Genomic DNA, 18219 nt, shown 5'->3' with positions numbered 1-18219 from the left:
ATAAAAACAAAAAACTACAAAAACGAAAACAAAAAATGCAGAAACACAAGCGAAGAAAAATGTTTTTAAATTTACAAGAAGATGCGGCTTCCAACTTTTAACAGCAAGGATATACAAAGTTTCCATAATCAAACTCTTACTCTATATTAAACCAAAACACCACATTATTTCTATAAATCATTCCCCTTTAACGCATAATAAAAATCACTAAGTACAGTTACTCTGCCCCCTTATATTAAATTAAAAAAATTGTATAAACCTCCTAAACATCTTTGTCCCCTCCAAAAGATAAAACATATTTAATTATTCCCTTCCTACCACTATTCTATACATTCTGTCTACTATAATAAAAATCAAACTGAAAGGCACATAGGTTGTCAGCTATTATAGTTAATGATAAAACAATTTTAATAATCCCAATCTTAATTAACCCAAAATCTTAATAAACACAAAAAACAAAGCCAATCCAAAAGAAGTAAATCCAAATCTTTAAAGGCAAATAACATCAGTCAAATCCTTAAAGCAAACCAAATAAACATTCTTCAACCCTTATCCCACTTCAAAATAAACCAGAGCAGTTACATGTTCCCAAGATATGCACAGAGCTTCCTTCTTAAGAAAATCAGCCCAGCTGCCCCCCTCCACAATTCCAGGTTCTTTTTATGGCATTCCACCCGGAGAGCAACCCTACTTATGGCTTGCAGATCTGTAATGATTGCCCCAGCCCCAAATACTCAGACTCACAAGAGGATGCTAAATGAGATCTGATTTATTAGAGTACTAAAAGCAATTACAGAGAAAGCTGAGAATGAGCAAAAGCGCGCCAAATACAAACTTAAACCCTTGCTTCAAACGTATCCCGCCTCCCTCATAACAGCCCCGCCCGGCACAGGTGCTAGCAATCGTCAGAGTTGCTAGCCTGGGAAAGTAACCTTGAGCGCAGTAGATAACACAAACACATTCCAAAGCAAAGCCAAAATATAATCGTTCCCATCCTCCCTAGACAAATGCAACACGCATCCAATTAATGACATGCGAAACGTTACGATGCATCGAATACATTGAAACGGCGCACATGACATACTGCCCTCCAAAAATACCCCTAGGGACCTGGTTTCGAGGGATAAGCGGAGTGGAAACGGGCCACTAAAACCGGGGAAGCCACATCTGATGCAGCGACCCACTCAGGATGAGGGAAATGCTTCCAACGAACTAAATATTGCAAAGTATTGCGAAGGCGTCTAGAGTCTAAAATTTCTTTAACTTCAAAGTGTTGCTGACCATCAATCATGATGGGGGTGGGAGGTGGAGGTTGCCGATGCCAACGATCAGAAGGAATAGTCGGTTTGAGTAAGCTGCAATGAAAAACAGGGTGTAAGCGTTTCAGGTTATGAGGCAAATCAAGTTTAAAAGTCACAGGGTTGATCTGAGCTACAATTGGGAAAGGGCCCACAAACTTAGGTGCAAGTTTCTTGGAAGGTTGTGATGACTTGATAAACTTGGTAGAAAGGTACACTGAGTCCCCAACTTGGAATGCAGGTTGGGGGGCTCGCTTCCGATCAGCATACAATTTATAATCCGCTTGAGCATCAGCCAATGCATTTTGAATCATTGGCCAAGAGTCAGCTAGTTGTGTTGACCAATCATCTGTAGTGACCGCACCTGCAGGAGGTTGTGGGAGATCAGTGATAGGAACAAAGTCTTTACCCAGAGCCACCCGAAACGGGGTCTGTCCAGTGCTTTGATGCACGGCATTGTTGTAAGCCACTTCAGCAAACGGTAGAAGGTCTACCCAATTGTCCTGCTGATAATTCACAAAAGCGCGCAGGTACTGCTCCAGAGTGGAGTTAACCGCCTCAGTGGCCCCGTCCGTTTGAGGATGCCAAGCCGTGGAGAGGGCTTGCTTCGTGCCTAACAGCTTGAGAAACGCCCGCCAAAACTGAGAGGTAAATTGTGTACCTCTGTCTGAAATCAAGCGGGAAGGACATCCGTGTAGCCTGTACACGTGTACAAGGAATAGGCGGGCCAATTGACGCGCTGACGGAATGGACACGCAGGGAATAAAGTGGGCTTGTTTGGAGAAATAATCTTTGACCACCCAAATGACCGTTTTGCGTTGGCTGGGTGGTAGCTCTACAATAAAATCCATGGAGATTTCTTCCCAAGGGGAAGAGGGGGCTGCTACCGGCTGCAACAGCCCCTGGGGCTTGCCCACCTTGCGTTTGGACATTGCACAAACAGTGCAGGAAGCAATGTAGTCTTTGACATCTTTACGTAATGTGGGCCACCAGAATTGCCTCCGAACGAGGTGCAAGGTTTTTACAAAACCGAAGTGACCCGCGAGTTTGTCATCGTGTGAACGTGTTAACACGTCTTTTCGGAGGCTTTCAGGAACGTAGAGGCGGTCGGACTTCCAAGCGAAGCCTCTGTCAAAAGTAACATTGTCTTTATTCGCCAGCAACCAAGTATCCGTTTTTAATTCTTTTAAAAACTTTTGTTGCAATTGGGAGGGAATTGACAAAGAGCTTGGCTGAGCAGCGCTTGTGGTGGGCGGTTGTTGCGCGCGCGTTTGGCTACGCGTCACAGCTTGCATGCCCAATTGGGGCGCCGACCATAGGGTGCTCACCACATCTGGCGCCGCCCCAGAGTCTTGAGGTTGCCTTGACAAGGCATCAGCCAAGAAGTTCTTTTTCCCTGGAATAAATTTGAACTGAAAATTGAATCGATTGAAAAATTGAGCCCAACGAACCTGTTTAGGGCTCAGTTTTCGAGGGGTACTAAGTGCCTCCAAGTTTTTATGATCAGTCCATACCTCAAAGGGGTGATTAGCCCCTTCCAGCAGATGCCGCCAAGCCTCTAATGCAGCTTTCACTGCAAATGCCTCCTTTTCCCAAACATGCCAACGCCTCTCAGTTTCGGAGAACTTGCGGGATAAATACGCACAGGGCTTGAGGCATCCTGCCTCGTCTTTTTGCATCAACAATGCGCCAATAGAATAATCGGAAGCATCAGCCTGTACAACAAAGGGCTTTGAAGGATCAGGGTGTTGTAAAATGGGCTCTTTGACGAAAGCTGCTTTCAGCCGCTCAAACGCCGTCTGACAAGCAGGCGTCCACCTCAACAACGCTCCGGGATTCTTGACTCGCCTAGTATCTCCCACTCCTTTCGTTCGAAGCAGGTCCGTTAGGGGCAAGGCAATCTCAGCGAACCCCCTTATGAATAATCTGTAATAGTTGCTGAACCCCAAGAAACTTTGAAGTTGCCTGTGGGTACGGGGACTCTCCCAGTCCATGATAGCCTGTACCTTGGCAGGGTCCATTTCTATACCTTTATCAGAAATCCTATACCCCAAGTAGTCAATTTGGGTCTGATGGAAGGCACATTTGGATAGCTTTGCATACAATTCAGCAGATCTGAGTTTACACAAGACTTTCTTTACCAGAGCTACATGCTCTTTCATGGTTTCCGTATAAATCAATACATCATCCAAATACACCAGTACACCTTTAAACAGATGTTCATGCAAAACTTCATTGATTAATTGCATAAATACCCCAGGGGCCCCAGCCAACCCAAACGGCAACACCTTATACTGGAAGGCTCCCAACGGGCAATTGAATGCAGTTTTCCACTCATCACCCTCCTTGATTCGTACACGATAGTAGGCTTCTCTTAAATCCAGTTTAGAGAAAATCTTGCCTTTGGCCAGATGTGACAACATGTCCTTTAGCAATGGCAAGGGATATTTGTTGGAAATTGAGACGGCATTTAATCCGCGGAAATCCGTACAAAGTCTCAATGTCCCATCCTTTTTTGGGCGGAAAAGAACCGGCGCCCCCACGGGTGAATTCGCCGGCTCAATGAATCCGCGCGCCAAATTTTTGTCCACAAATTCCCTCAACAAAGTCAGTTCCTTTTGCGTCATGGAATAAATTTTTGGTTTAGGCAATTGAGTGTTGGGCAGCAGTTCTATGGCACAGTCCGTCTTTCGATGGGGGGGCAACTGGTCAGCTTCCTTTTCACCGAATACATCAGCAAACATCCTGTACTCGGCCGGCAAGCCCTCCAGAGGAGAGGCCGGGTAAGGCGGAGTCGCAGCTGCCGCAACCCCCACCATCTCCTCTGGGGCACCCTTCCCCTCTGCCGCTTGATAAAACCCATCCCTAAATGTGATGGTCCGGTAGACCCAGTTTATTTGGGGGTTTTGCTGCACCAACCATGGTACCCCCAACACCACCAATGGGCCCCCTACGGGAGCCACGACAAAAGACAACCCTTCTTGGTGACTGCCCAGTTGCAAGGCTACCCGCCCTGTAAAGTGGGTGACCGGTTTGCCCCCTGCCATGGACCCATCCAATTGAGTAAATGCGATGGGTCTTTGTAGGGGAAAAGTGGGGAGCTCCAAAGCCGCCACCACGTCGGGGTGCATCAGACACCGGGAACACCCCGAATCAATCATGGCCCATACTTCCACCGTCTTGACTTGTGAACCCAATTTCAATTTCACCATGAGTATGCGGTAAGTGCCACTCACCGCTGGAGGCTCGCGCCCGTCTTCTACCACCTGCCCAGCGGCGCCCTTTAGAGCAGGTGGCTGGCGTTTCCCGCCGGTTGCGGGATTTCGGTCTCCCCTTCAATTTCGTAGAACATCACATCGTCTCCCTCGGTCTCAGCCACCGCAGCTTTCTGTTTCCTCGGCAACGCAGGGGACTTCGCCGGCGGTTTTCCGGGCCGTTCCTCCACCTTTGCCTTCGGGCATGCTGCCACTCTATGCCCCTCCTTACCGCATCTCAGGCACAATCCTTTGGCATACCGCTTCTCACGCTCCTCGTCCCAGGGTCGCTGTCCCGGTTTTCCCCCGGTGGTCGATGTGCGGCTGGGCTTCATCTCCCGCCCCGACTTGACGGTCTTCCGCTGGGCAAAGACCTCTTGGGCATGTTCAGCCCTTCCTGCTAGCAGGATCCACTCATACAGCGTGTATGGGTCGTCCCTCCCCAGGGACCAGCGCAGCACCTCGGTATTCAAGCCATCTTTGAAGAGCTCGATAATGGTTGCTTGGGACCAGTCATCCACCTTCCCAGCTAGCGCTTTAAACTCCAAAGCATAATCGGCCACTGATCGGAACCCCTGCTTGAGTTCTTTCAGGGCTCGCTTTGCTCTCTCCTTTGCTAAGGGGTCCTCGAAGTGTTGCTTCAACGCCCAGAGGAACTCCTCGAGATTTTCCAGTTCAGGCGCTTCCGACTGGCACATCTGGACATACCAGTCTGCCGCCCTCCCCTTCAGTTTGGTGGCAATGGTGATGATTCTTGCCTTCTCCGATTGGAAAAACCCCCCCCATTCTTCCATATAAGCTTTCGCATTAGTCAGGAAGAACGAGAGTTTGGTCGGGTCCCCATCAAACTTGACAGGGAAGTCTCGCATACCGCCTCCCGCCGGGCTGCGCCCCACCACCGGGGCTGCAGCGGCTGGTGCTTCCCTGACTCGGAGCGGCACGGGGCCCCGGGGCGATCGCCCGGGCGCTGCTGCGATTTCCATCTGGACCGACTGGTCCCCTTCGCGCCTCCGCACCACCCGTCGCCGTTCCGGGGTCAGCCCCTGGGAGGAAGGGGTTGAATGCCTCTGGCTGGATTCTTCCCGGAGCTCTCGCATCGAGGTTACATCCAAGCTCAGCTGTTTCAGAATAGCCTCCAACGAATCCATTTTCGACTCCAGCACTCTGATTCGATCCGGAGTGGGTGAGCCCTCCGTTGGCTGCACCTGCACCACGTTGGGGGATAAAGGGTATCTCTGCCTCCAGGATGGGCCCCCCGCTGCTGTGGCATCTCCTCGGGTCTCATCCCAGGTGAGCAGCTCACCCGGAGAATTCACGGTGGTCTCCGGGGCCGTTTTCAGCCCCCCGGCTTCGCTCTCCGACCCGGAGCTCGCCTCCTCTCTGATGGCGGACAGCTCCCCTCCTTGGGACGGTCGGCCGGACGGCCTCACGGTCGAGTCCGGTTCCCCTTCCTCCATCATCACGATTTCGGGCTCGGTCATCGCGGGCTCTCTCCCTCACAAGTTAGACGCTTGTCTTCCTTGGACAGGGGCCAGCGGAGTTAGGAACTGAGATTCTCAGCTTTATGTAATGATTGCCCCAGCCCCAAATACTCAGACTCACAAGAGGATGCTAAATGAGATCTGATTTATTAGAGTACTAAAAGCAATTACAGAGAAAGCTGAGAATGAGCAAAAGCGCGCCAAATACAAACTTAAACCCTTGCTTCAAACGTATCCCGCCTCCCTCATAACAGCCCCGCCCGGCACAGGTGCTAGCAATCGTCAGAGTTGCTAGCCTGGGAAAGTAACCTTGAGCGCAGTAGATAACACAAACACATTCCAAAGCAAAGCCAAAATATAATCGTTCCCATCCTCCCTAGACAAATGCAACACGCATCCAATTAATGACATGCGAAACGTTACGATGCATCGAATACATTGAAACGGCGCACATGACAAGATCACTCTCTCCCCTAGATTTCTCCAAATCCATTATCCAATCTTTGTCCAGCATCTTGACAGAAATCCCTATCTCAGTCTTAAAAGAAACCTTTCTATCGCTCTTAGATTCCTCAATTTCATCCACCCCATCCCCAACCTGATGGCACATTTTAGCTCTCATATTTTCCACAGTGTCCTGGATATCTTGCATAAAGGTTTGATAAAAGTCAAAAGATATTTGTTTGAAGTCTTGGTGAAGGTCAGAAAGGATCTGTTTGAAATCCTCCATGTCTCACGCAGTAGATTATGGCACCCCCAGGAACTTAATCAGCGAAAGTCAAAGATATGGAAAAGTTCGAAAGTTGTTTACACAAAGTGAGAGTGAATAGCAGACTTGTTTCAAGGGAAAGTGAAGACAGAAAGCTAAAGGTTCAAATCAGCTGATTCAATGTGTAGGAAAATGCTGATATCTTCAAATTTAATACAAAAATAACAACAGGAAGACAACTATTTACTCAATCTTTGAAATTTCCTTTGGAAGGAACATGAAATCCAAAACTTAAAAAAAATTTTTTAATGTAATCCCAAAAATAATGTTAAGCACCAAGAGGACTGGCTTCTCCTTGCTATAAAAAGCCTCTCTTGGGGTACATATACTTTTTTTTAAAAAATTGGCAATTTAGAAATGGGGTGGCCGGACTTACTGTCTCTTTCAGCTACAGCATAGCCTGGAAATTGTGACGTCCCTGCCTCCCGGGAATTCTTACCAGTCAAAAGCAAAACACAATCTTCTGGCTACAAGCTGCTATTTTGGAGAACAAATGGGATAATTCCAAGTATTCTCCTTGATCTGGAGAATGTTTAGGTTTCAGAAAAGCCTTCCTGAGCCCGAAAAAAGTTGCGTTGTCCACTCTGCCTGCTGAGCCAGCGGGCACAGCTGTTTAGTCCGCCATTCCCACCGGAAGCCCCAGCTCAGGTAATCTTAATTGAGATGTTAGCTCAAGAAATAATTTGAAAAAGTCACTGGCATGAAGTTAAAGGCTATCTCCCTTAGCAAATTTGATGCAGCTGAAATTACAAAGGGAAGGAAAATCTTAAGTTTATAAATTTCTTCCTCTCTCCCCTAAATAAATTTGGTTGTGCTAGAAAACAAAGCATATGAAGAAAAAACTCTTGATGCACCATTTTTCCTAGCAGATGTTGGCTCCTGATAGCTCTCCAATGAACTGTTTGAGATGTTGGGAGTCTGATTCTTCTTGAGAGAAACCCAGGAAAGGAGAGTAATCTTTCATGCCCCTCTCTCGGCCAATTTAGGGTCTGTTGAAAGGCACTTCTCTGGAAACGAGGGCATGTGAGAAGCATCACGCCCGTGTGTCCTCTTCCTCAGAACTATCCAGGTGGCAGCAGGGGAAAAGTTAGGAATTAACAGAAGTATTGTTTTGAGTTGTTTAGTTGTCTAGCACTAAACGAAAAAGTCAAGATGGATGGTTTATATGTGTGAGTGAAGCTTATATTGAGGCAAGCAACTAGAAGTTCTTTATTGCCTATTTAGAATTTGTGACAAAATTACTAGAGAGAAGGGTAGAAACATTTGTTCAGAATAAATGAAGTTTAATAAATGTTCTAGGACTGGATGTCACTAATTTGAAAATAGGAATATGAGTCAACATTTAAACCGCTAACATTTCCCATCTTGATTGTGTTGAGATTATGTAGGGGCAATTGTTTTTTAAAAACCGAAATCAAATTTAAATAACTGATTTAATAAATAGTGCTGGTCAGTAAGAAAAAAAAGTTGCAGTTCTAGCTGCACTTACCTTAGGGTTCACCCTTCAAGCTTAATTGAGCAAACATATGATTATGAAAGGTAAAATTTATTAATCAAATTTGTAAGGCTGCCCATCTAACTGACCAAACTCTGGGAGGAAAACATACAATATAAAACCTTAGCAATAAAACAACAAGAATAAGCCCCAGATCAAGGCCCTCTCATTAAAAACACAAAACCCCTATGACATACTTTCATGCTGGAGCTCCCGAACTAACAGCTGGTTGCAATGCCTGGGGGAAGAGCCAGGTCTTCATGGCCTCCCTAAAGGCCAGTAAGGTTAGGGTTGTCCATATCTGTAGGAGGAGGCTGTTCCATGGGGCCAGTGCCATGATAGAAGGCGTGCTTCCTCGTTCCCAGCAGGTGACATTGCCTCATTGAGGAGACCCAGAGCATGCCCACCCTGCCAGTTCTGGTGGGATGAAATCATTGGGGAGAAGCAGTCCTACAAGTAGCCTGGTCCCATGCCATGTAGGGCTTTAAGGGTGACAACCAGCATCTTGAATTGCACCTGGAAGCCTACTGGGAATCAGTGCAGCTCACACAGCAGTGGTATTATGTGAGTACCCAATACTGCTGAAGTTTCTGAATGCTTTTTAAGGGCAGCCCATGTAGAGTGCATTGCAATAGTCCCATCAGGAGTTGACTAAGGTATGAGTAATCATGAGCAGTGCCTCCCCATCTAGGAATGGATGCAACTGGCGCACAAGATGCATTTGTGCAAAGGCCCTCCTGGCTCCTGCTGCCACCTGCTCCTTCAGCAGTAGCTATGAGTCCAGGAGGACCGCCAGATTACATACCAACTTAGCCTGGGGAAGTGTAACTCCTTTAAACAATGGAAAATCACCAGATACAGAGGCCCCTGAAATCAACAGCCACTCAGTTTTGCCAAGGTTGAGTTGAAGCTGGTTCCTCCCCATCCAGAACCGCACAGCCTCCAGGCATTGGAAAAGCATGTCAACAGCAACACTTGGATAGCCCAGGGCAGGGACATACAACTGAGTGTCATCAGCATACTGATGAAAATTCACCCCGTAACAATGGATAACCTCACCCAGTGGTTTCATGTAGATGTTAAATAGGAGTGGGGAAGGAGTCAAGCCTACAGCTGGACCTCTCCCCCACACCCAATACCAAGTGGAACTGGCCATAGAGAAAGGAGGAAAAGCACTGAGGGACAGTGCTTTCCACTCCCAACCTCCTCAGCTGGCCAGGAAGGATACCACAATCGACTGAGAGATCAAGGAGGGCCAGGATGGATACGCTACCCCCATCCTGAGCTCACCAGAGGTCATCCACCAGCATGATCAATGCTATCTCACTGCTGTATCCTGTCCTGAACCCAGACTAACTAGTCCAGATAATCTGTTTCCATCAGGGCTCTTTGGAGCTATAGGCTTACCACCTTCTTGACAAGTTTCCCTAAAAAGGAAAAGTTGGAGACTGGATGAAATTGTCCAGTACCACTGGATCCAGTGATAGCCCCTTGAGGAGGGGGCATATCACTGCCTCCCTCCTCTATGGGAGGGATCCACCCCCTCCCATAAATAGGCCTTTAGTACCGCTTGAACCAAGCCATGTACCACCTTCTGGGAGGGCCCTAACCAGACAGGAGGGGCATGGATCTAACACACAGGAGGCAGGGCTCAGCATTGCAAGGACCCTGTCCACTTCCTCAGGGGTAACAGATCAAACTCAGCCCAGATACCCAGATGAGACTCTGCCCCAGTCATCTCCATAGCACCAGTACAGCTAGAGTCCAACACCAAGCAGATCTGAGCGACTTTATGCTGAGCATAATTCTCTTGTAAAATACAGTTGTATATTACCCAAACCTCAGAGGTGCCTTTTGGAAAGATTTCAATTATGTATATATGCATGTTAGAGGGAGAAAATGTAGAAGCAGTGAAAGACTTTGTATTTCTAGGTGCGAAGATTACTGCAGATGCTGACTGCAGTCAGGAAATCAGAAGACGCTTAATCCTTGGGAGAAGAGCAATGACAAATCTCGATAAAATAGTTAAGAGCAGAGACATCACACTGACAACAAAGGTCCGCATAGTTAAAGCAATGGTGTTCCCCGTAGTAACATATGGCTGCGAGAGCTGGACCATAAGGAAGGCTGAGAGAAGGAAGATCGATGCTTTTGAACTGTGGTGTTGGAGGAAAATTCTGAGCGTGCCTTGGACTGCAAGAAAATCAAACCAGTCCATCCTCCAGGAAATAAAGCCAGACTGCTCACTTGAGGGAATGATATTAAAGGCAAAACTGAAATACTTTGGCCACATAATGAGAAGACAGGACACCCTGGAGAAGATGCTGATGCTAGGGAGAGTGGAAGGCAAAAGGAAGAGGGGCCGACCAAGGGCAAGGTGGATGGATGATATTCTAGAGGTGACAGACCCGTCCCTGGGGGAGCTGGGGGTGTTGACGACCGACAGGAAGCTCTGGCATGGGCTGGTTCATGAAGTCACAAAGAGTCGGAAGCGACTAAACGAATAAACAACAACAACAATATGCACGTATGTATTTATATCCCATTGCAACTTCTGGTCTCTCACATGGTATAAAAAGAATATTAAAACATCCACAATACATTTAAATTTACAATTAAATTATTAAATCAGAAAACCCCTACATTAAATAACAAAAAATAAACAAAAAAATAAAAATATAAAACACGGTGTAGTACCTAAACATCATCAGAATGCTCTGCAATAGATCAATTTTTAACATGTTCCTAAAAGCTAACAAGCTGCATATCTTACAATTCATAAATAAAAATGCTACTCTTTCTTCAGAATTGAAAAAGGAAATAATGAAAATTGGCTTTTATGACATTAACATGCCAGGGCTAAAAAATATTTTTTTTCTTCCTAGTGTTTTCCACCAGGTGCAGGGTCTGCTGTTTGGATGACAGAGAGTGACTGGCCCATGGTCACCCAGCCGGCTTTCATACCTAATGCAGGACTAGAACTCTCAGTCTCCTGGTTTCTAGCCTGGAGTGTTAACCACCAGACCAAACTGGCTCTCCATGCTAGGGCCAAAATGGTATCATAACATGAACCCCCCAAATCTGTTCTGGAGATCTGATGGATCCTCTGGATGACATTGAGCAGTGACCTGGGAAAGTGCAGAGGGGAAGCAGGAGAACTGCACAAACAGAAGGCCATTTTTTGATGTTGGATGTCACCCACTGATGATCAATTTGATTAAAGTTTGTATCCCTCCTAATAAGGTCTGGGTCCATTAAACAAATATTTTGGACAAGGAGCTACATCTCTAAACATAGCCAAGCTTTGGCTCAAATACAAATGTAATTGGAAATAGTCTCAGAACTGATTAAAATGAAAGGAACATTTTTAATGGAAAATCTATTAAGATTTAAGAGACAAAAATCTTTTAATTTCCTTGTTTGAATTACTGTTACCCTGGCGCAGTAATGCTTCCATCTTAGTTTATAATCCAATTAGCATATTTCCTTGCCTGCTTAATGCTTAAGCGTATTTTTTCTCCTCTTCGTACCAAGGTAGAATGGATTTCCCACTGTGTATAATTTTCAAGGTTAATCTTAATTAACCTTTAATGGATGGGTGCTGCCTTCTTCCAGGGTGCTTTCTGACTTCCCAGAAGTTATATTTGATACGTCTTTAATTTTGAAAGAGTCACAGGAATAATTTCCTCCCATACAAATTTTTGTGAGGACATACCTTCTGCTGAGAGTTCCACCTGACAGAGATAAGACAAAGGGCTTATCGATCACAGTACTCAGATTATGGGTATATTATATACTATTAATTATTATATATTGATTATATATATAGGAGTCTTATTTTGGCAAGGGTTTGTTTTTTTTTTCAAATAAAGACATTTCAGCGTACCTGAGTTTATCTGTCATTTTTTGTTGACATTTTTGGTTAGTATTCAGACAAAAGACAGAATGGGAAACCTTCACCTTACTTCTGTTTATTTTTAATTTGCTGCAGTCACCCTTGAACTGTCTTTTGCATTACACCACAATACAATTCATTTGTTTTTGTTTTAACCTGTTGGGCCATTGTGAGTTATTAAAGAAAGGATACCTTTGCCTTAGTCACAGGTTAATTAAGGTAGTGGTTTGTTATATTGATGCTTTACCAAGTCCAAGTATGTTTTATTAGATGCTGATAGGGCAGTTGTATCTTATCAAGCATTCACATTCTCCCTCCCACCCAAGAAAATCTGGACTTTTCAACAATAACATTTTAGAGGGTTTTGCCACTATTCCCCACCCCCACCCCCACCCCTGCAGCTTTGGGGAGATACCTGCTGTGAAGAATTAGTTCAACTTGATGACTTCCTCCTTCGCAGGCTAGATTTCTCCCGGATGTTGTGGAGTGAAAGTTTGGAATAAAACTGGAATGGAAAAACACTCAATGGATTACTGATCTGACCCAGGCTGCTTCTGGCTTTTCAGTGATCAATCAGGTGCGTCAGACTTTCCTTCTCACAGGTAGGCAGGTTAAACCTGCTTCTTGGTTAAGAAAGCATCCTGCCTGTGCTCAGAGGCACTTTGTTCGCCCTTATTGTTGAGCCATGGCAGGCAAAAGATTTGAGGGGAAGTTGAGGTGAACCTGGTTTGGGTTTAAGAATTGATGTGCAGTAACAGCAGGCGCTTCAAAGAACTCTTTCGTATTGAGACAAAAGACACAAGGGAGAAACCTCTACCTTCCTGTGAGAAAGTCTGTTACCAACTCGTCCTCTCCCTGAGAGTGGTGACCACTTAGCGATCGCCTTGAAAGGTACATTGGGTTTTGCGCTGGGATTGGAGTCTGAAGCTTCGCCCTTGGACACGTTCGGGCGGAAAAGTCCCGGCGCGTCCTGATTGGGTCAGGCCCGAGGAAAGGGGAGGTGCGAAGGCGCGCGTACACTGGCCGTGAATCGGGGAACCTGGTTGCGGGCGGCGGCGGCGGCGGCGGCGACAGCGACAGCGACAGCTGCTGGGTATGTGAGCGGCGGGGACCTGTGAGTGAATAAACGATCTTTCCCGTATGGTTACCTTATTTTAACACGGGCACAACTTTCGGACTGACGTAGCTGAGATGATTGGATTGGGAGATAACTGAAAGAAGGGAGAGGAACCACACCAAGCTTGGGAAGTAAATATTCTGCCGCAGCCTCTCTCGGTGCGAGGGCCCGGAGCTGCAGGTCCCTTGCAAATTGGGTGCATAACGGCCTCTAGGTTGGGGAGGGAGGCAGGCAGGAAGAGCGGACGAACTGCTCCCCAGAAAGAGGCGGCGGGAGTTTCATTGGTGGCCCCGGGGGATGCGTGTTCCCCTTCGGAGGGGTACAGTGGAGTTGCGTTGGCCGTTCTACCTGAAGTTGCGCTACGGCGGGGGAGATGTGCGGCCCAGTCTCGGGCATGTTTACTCGGAAGCCTGCGTGTTCCCAGGCGCAGATGGAGGGGAGTGCAGCCGTGCCCACGTTTAGGGGTTAGCTGGAGTTGGGAAGTGGCGGAGGCCAGGCCGAATGTGGCGCTTCCGGTGCGGGACGGTGGAATTTTCCATCCTGCGCTCCCTGTGGAAGCTGGCAGGGAAGGCATTCCTCGGTTAGCCCCCTGCCCCGCCCCAGTTGGCAGCCTTGCCCGACGCCCAGCGCTTGGGGGCGTGGCGCGGCGCAGCTCGGCTGGCCCTGCAGACTGAGCTCTGGCCTTTCTGGGAAGAGGCGCTTTTCAAACGGCCACCGATTAAGCAGTACCGGTGCAAGATCTTGAATCTTCCAGTCTCAAACGCTTAACGTTTATCGTGTAACCGGTACTGCTTAATCGGTGGCCGTTTGAAAAGCGCCTCTTCCCGGAAAGGCCAGGAGCGGGAGCAGAATTGGCTCCCGAAGCATCAGCTCCCTCCCCACCTTTAAAAACAAATTCAGACATGGGGTAAAACCCCGTTTTGGACTTACACCCTAGGCAGCCCACAGCTATTCCCTCCCCGCCCAACTCCAGTGGATTAAACTTTTTTTTTCTTTAGCAACTCCAGACCTTCTACTTACAGCAGTATGCAGTATGATTGCAACTTAGGGAGCACTCTGTCCCAAACTCCCTGGAGAGGGGATTATGCTGTACTATGCAGCCAGCTGTGAAATCTCTGGAAGTGATTTAACTTGGCCCACTATACAGTATCTTTCCCTCCGCTCCCATTTATTATCTTTTCTCCTCTTTTTCAAGTGAAGCTTTCTTAATAGTTACAGCAGTCCCATCAAAAGCAACATGTTTTTGTATTGTATTTGTATTTTCCCTTGATATGCCTAGGAACTTCTATTTTTTTCCCATTCTGACAAATATATTTCAACTAGGAAATGGAAGTGGTACTTGATCTTTGCACAAGAAATGTGTTGAGCTATGCATTTAAAAAGCAGCTCCTCCTCCTCATTAGTCAGAACTAAATCTAAGGTAGCAGACCTCTTTGGACCATCTTTTAAAAGCACGCATTATTACCAGCACAAGTCAAGAATTTACCCGACATCATGTGTTTGGCAGAATTTGTCTTCCGACAGATGAGATGTGAAATCTCCCATCACAACCACCTCATGGTCTTTTGAGGCTTCAGTTATATGCTTTAGTAAGTCTTTATCTGCCTCTTCTGACTGGTTTGGAGATCTGTAGCAGCTGCCTAGCAAGATACCACTTCTGTTACTTTTCCATTTTATCTTACCCTCAATCTGGTGGTCTTCTGTACAGAGAAGTTCATTCCTTATATAGAGGGCTGTATTACCTCCTCTGCATTGCCTGTTCCTCTGAAATAAGGTGTACCCATCAAGCTCATTGTTTTTCTGATGGGTTTCATCTTACCATGCTTCTGTAATCCCTATTTTATCATACTCACCTTTGTGCATCAGGACATCCTGCTCATCTTGCACATTACCCATACATTGCGGAAGGAGAACCCAAACTTGCAATTTATAAATAGTTGTTTGAATATCTTTAGATATATACTAGAGATTTAGATGTATCCCTATACACATAGAGGGTGGCATATTACATTTCTGAGGAAACTATTTATATTTTTATAAATACAGAGACAGCCAGTTTGGTCTAGTGGTTAAGGTGCTGGGCTAGGAACCAGGAGACTGAGAGTTCTAGGCCTGCCTCAGACCTGAAAGCCGGCTGGGTGACCTTGGGCCAGTCCCCCTCTCTCAGCCCAAGAGCCAATCAGGCATGATATGAGAGTTCTAGTCCCACCTTAGGCATGAAAGCCGGCTGGGTGACCTTGGGACAGTCCCTCTCTCTCAGCCCAACCCACCTCACAGGGTTGTTGTTGTGGGAAAATAGGAGGAAGAAGGAGTATTAGGTATGTTCACCACCTTGAGTTATTTATAAAAATAATAAAGGTGGGATAGAAAATAAATAAATAGTATATCTTATATGAGGAAGAATGCCCTGGAGTCCTCATAACTCTCATATGATCCAGAATGCTTTGGAGTGAACTGGGAGTCAGTTCTGCAACAAATCACCTGAGGGGAAGGTGACAGAGGGACCTCCAACTCTGATCTTAAGTATTTTGTACATGTGTGTGGCCTCTTCCTGCTGAACATGGAATCTGTTCTGGCAGTCACAGCTGGTTGACTTAATGGAAGGGTTTTCTAGGTCTTTTACAAGAACAGGACACCAGTGGGCGCTATGTAACCTTTTTAAAGCAACAAACTAGCCACCGCTGTTTCTAACCAGCCTTCCCCACCATAAGCCCTCCAGATATGCCAGGTCAGCTCTCATCGCCTTTCATGCAGCATGTTATTGTGGATGGGAGCTTTAGACCTAATCATGTGGAGGATACCAGGTTGGAGAAAGTTGGCTGAACACAACGTTGTGTGAACCCAGCCACGTGTGGTTCAGCGTATTGTGTATACATTCACGTTGGGTTAGTTTGGTGAACTGGAGCTTATTATGAAGTAAGCACAACATGTGTCTACTCCTTGTGCTTGTCAGACATCCTCCATTTCACATGTAATAGAAATGGGGATGATGGTGAGTGTGTTTGAATGTTTGCAAAAGCTGTGCAGAATATTGAAAACTGCTTTCTGTGCAGTAGATGAAAAATCCTTTTCTTGCCAGCTGCTGAATTCCTTTTAGACAGAATTGCACTGGGTGGAATGATTGTAGAGCAGTGTTTGTCAACCTTAGCAACTTTAAGATGTGTGGACTTCAACTCCCAGATTTCCCCAGCCAGTTGATGTCCACACATCTTAAAGTTGCTAAGGTTGACAAACACTGTTGTAGAGAAAAGTCCAGGATCACCACATATACATTGATCCACTTTCATAAGAAAGTAAGAGAACTTTCATAGTTTTGAAAGTTTTGCAAAAGGACCTTTGATTTTCATGAAATAAAGTAACAGAGGAAGCCTCAGCAAAGCAAAAGAGCAAGTGGGTGGAAACAGGGAAAATGCACTGAAGAGGGGCAGTCGTCTAGGGCCAGAACGCCAGATGTGGTCCGAGCAGCAAATAGGGAACTTGGGAACAGCCCAGCTCTGGAAAGCTACATGGCCAGAGCAGCTGAAGAAGAAAATGCTGCTGGGCTGAGGACGGGCATGTGACCGGTCGCAGAAGGCATGTCTTGGGAGAAGACATGGGACAAATGGGAAGCCCCATGAACAGATCCAAAGAAGTGGCCAGGAGTTCCCTTATCTGGGTTGGGTCTCATGACAAGGAGTTTCTAAAAGTAATTCATGTGTCTTTACTCAGGATGGATACTTTGTGGCTTTACAGTCTTTGTGTAATAGGCCGTGTCCCCAGTAGCCCCATCTGTAGCATAGATACAGCATGCCATAATAAAAATGCTTTTCTGCCCTGTCCCCATGATGTCTTCACCTCTTCCTCAGTTCATGATTGAGTCTTAATGATCCTGAGCTGTGCCAGGCTCATGGCATTTCCCCTTTGTCTGACATCCTCCAGGTGAAGCTTCAGATATATAAAACCATTAGGTTTTGCTAGTCTTACCCTGGAGGGAAGTCAGGTGAATTGAAATAGAGGCCAAATAGGAGTTGACAATGGGAATTGCAAATGCCATGCTGATAGTCTTCTGCCAACTCAGGAATGGACGGATAGCACTAACGAAAAGATGAGTGGTGAAGTTTGGAACAAAACAAGTTTTTAAACCGAAATAACTTTTTTCATTAAAAAAATTTATTGCAAAACTCATTATTTGGTAGCACTTCCAGAATCCACTAATTACAGTACTGAACAAATCAGCATCCTGCTTCAACCATGTTTAATCCTGATTTCGAATAGCTTGTTCAGATGCACATGCTCCGATCACGCTCATATGGTATGTACATATGTAGTAACTTTAGATGTAGTCAGTTACATACATTGCATTATTTAGCATTGGAAATCCTTGTAACAACATTACAGTAGAACTCCATTAACTTGCAGAGACGACTAATTTTTCCAGCTATGTATGTCAAGAAGCACAATATGCTTTTTCTCATACAGGTAGTCCTTGTTTAATTACTGCAATTGGTTCTGGTGAAATGGTCGCTAAGTGGCACAGTCACTAAGTGAACCACGTGACAGAGAGGCTGCGAAGATTGCTGGTTGCTGCCCTCTCATTCAGATGAAGTTCTCTGAAGGTTTTTGTTGTGGTAAATATTCGCATTGGTCAGAAAACTAATTTTTTATTGCCGTTTATTACCATTGTATTTGCAAATGGTTGCTGTCTGAGTCAGTTGCTAAACAAGGACTACCTGTATTATGGTGGTTTATGTTAGAATTCAAATTACAATAGGCTAGATCACAAATCAGTATGAACATTTACCAGTGACTGTGGGCCTTTTTATTCCAAAAATAGTTTAAGATTTAGATTGCTATATCTTACCTTCTCTGCTTTACTAGAAGTGTAACAAGTATATGGTATGCTTGTTAAATAAATAACCCAATTTTATGGG

At 45.9% G+C, this 18219-nt stretch overlaps 1 protein-coding gene across 7 annotated transcripts in view; it reads left to right on the top strand.

The window, feature by feature from the left end:
* Positions 1-13290: 13290 nt before the first annotated feature.
* The window catches only part of ARSG (arylsulfatase G), a 588957-nt gene continuing 584028 nt past the window's right edge, over positions 13291-18219 (top strand). For 2 of the 7 annotated variants that reach the window (XR_010067211.1, XR_010067210.1), the window contains exon 1: positions 13360-13489. The gene's annotated coding sequence lies outside the window, so the exon portion shown is untranslated. Of the gene's footprint in view, positions 13307-13359; positions 13490-18219 lie in introns of those variants that run through there. The other 5 variants (XM_063293456.1, XM_063293454.1, XM_063293455.1 and 2 more) reach the window with 4 other exon arrangements.

Source organism: Candoia aspera, chromosome 2, assembly GCF_035149785.1.
Source record: "Candoia aspera isolate rCanAsp1 chromosome 2, rCanAsp1.hap2, whole genome shotgun sequence".
In the NCBI taxonomy this organism is placed as follows: domain Eukaryota; kingdom Metazoa; phylum Chordata; class Lepidosauria; order Squamata; family Boidae; genus Candoia; species Candoia aspera.
This window is presented reverse-complemented; position numbering and strand designations above follow the sequence as displayed.